General features: G+C 41.0%; 1 pseudogene; it reads right to left on the bottom strand.

Moving 5' to 3' along the window:
• Positions 1 to 2,080: 2,080 nt before the first annotated feature.
• LOC100389813 (proline-rich nuclear receptor coactivator 2-like) lies at positions 2,081 to 2,656 on the bottom strand (annotated as a pseudogene).
• Positions 2,657 to 4,984: the final 2,328 nt, after the last annotated feature.

The following is a 4,984-nucleotide window of genomic DNA, read 5'->3' as shown; positions in this document are numbered from 1 at the left end:
AAAGAAAATATTAAAATTATTCCCTACCTCACCCCATATAAAAACAAACAACTCCAGATTGACTTAATTGTCAAAAAGAAAACCTAAAATGTTTCAACGTCAGGTTGCAAATTCTAAATTTAGTTGAAAATGTGGGCAAACATCTTTTTTTGGGGGGGAACAATTTTATTAAGTTTTATGCTTCAAACTCATATATACATAAATCTGTCTTTAGGTTATCAGTATTTAACCTGGGCACTACTTCATCTTGATTTATTTGGAGAAACACACCTTAGCCATCTGCTTACCTGCTTAGGCATCAAAAGAGGTGCCAATTAGAAAATAGGGCATTAACAAAATTTTTTAACTGACCCACATGCTTTTTTAACTTGCTGTTGGTTTCACTTATATTTAAGCATTTACTCTTAAGGTTGGCAGAACATGTTATCAACGTATTGTGCAGGAGTTTGTCTTTTGTGTAAGTAGTCTGTTGGATTGCCACCCACCCTTGACCAAAGAAAAACCAAACCCCACTGGCACCATACTCTAAACCACCGTATCCTAGGTTAGAAGATTGTGAAAGCCAAAAATCTGTAAGGTTGGAGGAACCCTTTAGTTAGTCTTTGGGCTTAGAGGAGAAAAAAAAATAGTCCCATACTGCATTTCACATCTCTTAAAAATAGTTCTAGCAGCTTAAACCTTTTTAGTTATAAAACTTATCACACTAGGATTTGCTTTGAAATATAGTTTACAATCAAATCAAGTATCATATATATATACACTGGCACTTCAGCACAAGGGCACACTTGAAAAACAAATTATTTTGGACCTTTAAAACTAGGCCATACTATAAAAGACAGTCCACGGTCTAACAGTCAGCAAATTCATACTAAAATATCCCATTTTTGTAAGATAAAGGCCAAGAAAACTTGACATATGCTTCAAGTTCATTACAGGTATTGATATGGCTGTTTCTCCCCTAGGTACTTAAAATTTTCTCATTATACAGCTCCCCAAAGCCAGCTTTGCAGGAGTGATGCAGCCAGATCACTATTAGAATAGCCTGTGCAGTGCTGTAATACAAAAATGTATTTTGAAAGCTATTGAGCGACCATTAAATACTGTTAAAAAATGGTTTTGGTGTATTTGTTGGCAGACACTTAATCCACTACATTTAATAAACAGGGCCATTAGGGTGTACTATGTCTCATTCTAATGAGCTCCAAATGCCCTTTCCACCCACTGTATAATTCACTAAAACACAATTATTAAGAAAAATTCACGTTTTCTTTCCGCCAGCGCAGCAGACTGTTGGCATATTACTGCTGTGGGTGTTTCTGGTATACTTAACTTCAGAATTTACCTAATTCTGAATCCTTGTGTTAGATGCTTATAATCTGATTCGCCAACACAACAATCTGGTCCATGAGTGATAAATTACTGTCTTCCCCTAACAACAGAAAAAGCTGATTCCTCTACCACTCCCCAAATCTAAACTTGGCTGGTTTCCCCTTAAAAGTTACTCAGCTGAGAACACTTAATATCAAGTACAATTATTAATGTAGTTTTCAGTTGCACTGATACTACCATTACGTCACAGTGCACGCAACACACACGTGAGATGCAGTCTATACATATATATTTTTTATTGCATTTTAGGTTTTGGGGTACATGTGAAGAACATGCAAGATAGTTGCATAGGTACACACGTGGCAGTGTGATTTGCTGCCTTCCTCCCCTTCACCTATATCTGGCATTTCTCCTCATGCTATCTCTCCCCAACTCCCCACCCCTGACACATGCACACGAATGTTCATTGCAGCACTGTTTACAATAGCAAAGACCTGGAACCAACCCAAATGCCCATCAATGATAGACTGGACTGGGAAAATGTGGCACATATACACCATGGAATATTATGCAGCAATCAAAAATAATGAGTTCATGTCCTTTGTAGGGACATGGATGAACCTGGAGAACGTCATTCTCAGCAAACTGACACAAGAACAGTCTATATTTTTTACATGAATTAGCACTTCTGCACAAATAGATTAACTCCCTGGCGAATTTGTTTCAGACCAGTTGACGACTATCTATAAACATAACTAAATTGAAGCATAAGTACTTTGTCTTATTTTATACCTGTACTTTAAGTAAGATTTTAAGTTGAAATGTCATTATTTCCTTGTCTGAAGGATTAAAGGAAACGGGGACCCAGCGGCTTGGTGGTTTGGGAAGAACACTTGGCGATGGCGGCTCACTAAATTTGGCACCAGCGTAGTTCTGATTAGCTTGAGATTTAAACAGTAAGCTGGGACCTGATAAGCTAGAGTTCCAACTTTGATTATTTGGAAAATGTTTGTTCTTTCCCCCGTTTTGCATGGCCTGCCAAGCAGCTGCTGATGAATTATAACCATGTCCTCTTTCTCTTTTCTTATGAACAATCTTCATCTGGGAGTTCCGATCCTTGGTCTTCTGTCTTGAGCTGCTGTTGGTTCTTACTAACATTTCTAGATTGAGGCGCTGGAACGTTATACCTCTCTCCACCGCCCATCTTCAGCTTCTTTGTCACCTTTCAGTCTGCTTTTCAGATCGCAGGATTTCCAATACCTGTCCTCTTCCTTGCTGCCAAGCCCAAGATAACAAGTGTTGCTTTCTGACAGATCCTTTCCTTTGTCTCAATACAGAAGTTTTCACGGGCCGATCTGCTGAGCTCACCCTGGGAGCTGAGGCCCACGTCTGAGTCTCCTCAGCACACAAGTTTGAGAGAAGTCCTAGCGACTTCAAGCTCGGAACTACGGTGGCAGCAGCTCCCTCTAGACGTCAAAGCCTCCCTCCCTTTCCAGGGAGAGACCAGGAACGGACTGACAGAGCCCACGAGCACCCATGAGCGTGCTGCCGGCCACTCCAGCTTCTACAACCCGACCTCCTCCTCCTGCCTCTACCGACGCAAACATCTTTTAAACCTTGGAGCAAGGAAGAGTTTCTCAAAACACAGAAAGTGCTAACCTTGGAGATATTAAAGCAAAGAACATCATGTAACGCCTTGAATAAACAGAGAAAAACAAGTTGTAAACAGATTACTTTGAAGAATATGATAAAGAACTCTTACGAATCAATAAGAAAAGCATAAGCAAGCTGATAGAAAAACCATTAAGAGACCGGGACAGGTCTTCCACAGAATAGGAAACACACATACTTAATGAACAGAGAGATACTCAACCTCATTGTGATCAGGGAAATGCATTCACTCTACTGGCAAGTTACAAAGTCTAATAAATCAAATGTGGCAGAAGACGTATTAATAAATCCACAAATCTCTCATTGTTTTAGGGTGTATAAATGGTTACAACCATTTTGAAAAATGTTCACATACTCTATAGCCAAGCAGTTTCACTCCTAGTTACATAAATAACATTTTCACACACAGCAAAAGACATTTCATAGCAATTGCTCAAAATAGCAAAAATAAGAGAGTAGCTGAAAACGTTATGTATAGTATTCCACACAATGAAATACTACACAGTGTTCAAAGTTAATAAATCAACTGGGCAAAGTGGCTTATGCCTGTAATCCCAGCTCTTTGAGAGGCTGAGGTGGGAGGGTTGACTGAGGCCAGGAGTTCAAGACTAGCCTGGGCAACATAGTGAGACCCTCATCTCTACAAAAAATTAGAAATAATTAGCTGGGCATGGTAGTGCATGGCAACAGTCTCAGCATTTTGGGAGGCAGAGGCAGGAGGATTGCTTGAGCCCAGGAGTTTGAGGTTCTAGTGAGCTGTGATTGCACGACTGCACTCCAGCCTGGGTGACAGAGTGAGACCCTGTCTCTAAAATAAATAAGTAAATAAAATGAAATTATGTAAAAGGAAAGTGAGAGAATGATGCCTCTAAAATGTAGTATATTCGTTACATTGCATGGAAAAGGCAGGGAGAATGTGATGAAGAAGAACCATGTGTTGGGTGGTGTGTTTCTAGGAGCATGTTACCTATTCAAAACAATATCCAAACAGTGAATTAGGGTTATGCATGGGGCATCTATAGGAGTGCATCACGAAACAAGTCTCATGATTAATCCATTTCTGTGCAACTGAAATCCACTTAAGTAAATAAAAGAGAGTAGAGGCAAATTTGACATGGTAGTAGTGAGAAAAGTCCATTTGGAGTGAGAAGATCCCCATAAGTGGCCTTTCAAAAGTTATTTAATTATTCTGAGCCTCAGTTTCCTAAATTAGTCAATGGGTGAGACTACCAAGAGCTACATCAGGTGGGTTTACTGCGAGGATAAATGAGAAAATGCATGTGAAGTGTCACCTATGCCAGCCCTGCCTCCTAACTTCCTCTCTCTCTGCTGTGCACCTCACCAGCGAGTGGTATATATTTGGGAGGTTCTGTTATAGTGAATTTAGGGGTACTTTGAGAAGAAGTCACAGAGGAGGGCAATCCATCTGAGGGGAAAGCTGCGGGCAGTCCAGCTCCTCTGTCTGGGCACTAATTAGGTTGGGGATTTCAGACTGATTCGATGGACCAAAAAGTCCTGTGTTTTGTCTACAGTGTGAATGGTTCCTCTATTTCCCCTGATGCACCCACCCCAATCTTTTGTATCCACGTGGCAATGTCATTAGAATATATTTTCGTTTTTACTTTCAGTTTTACAGGTAGTTAAGCATGGTAGAAAGCACGTTGGCTTTTGTAGCCGAGATTCCTCAGGCCTCTCCATACCTGGTTTTCCTCTTTCCTGGACACAGAGTAGTCGACATTCCCAGGCTCCTTGAAGTTGGGTGGGGACCTGTGAACAACTAGCTAATAGAATGTGAATGGTGGTGATGCAGTCAGGTCATCTTCAGCCCTAAGCATGGAAGCCCCTGCGTGAAGCTCCAGCCCTTTGTCTTCAGGTAGACTGACAGCAGAGGCCCCATGTTGGGGCGGTAGAGTCACAGGGGAAAGAGGCAGGGTAGCTGAGCTGCCACAAGGAGGAAATCTACCCTGCAGACACACTCGGATCT

The sequence above is a fragment of the Callithrix jacchus genome, chromosome 9, assembly GCF_049354715.1.
Source record: "Callithrix jacchus isolate 240 chromosome 9, calJac240_pri, whole genome shotgun sequence".
Classification (NCBI taxonomy): domain Eukaryota; kingdom Metazoa; phylum Chordata; class Mammalia; order Primates; family Cebidae; genus Callithrix; species Callithrix jacchus.
The sequence above is the reverse complement of the archived record's forward strand: the minus strand, read 5'-3'. Positions and strand labels throughout refer to the sequence as shown.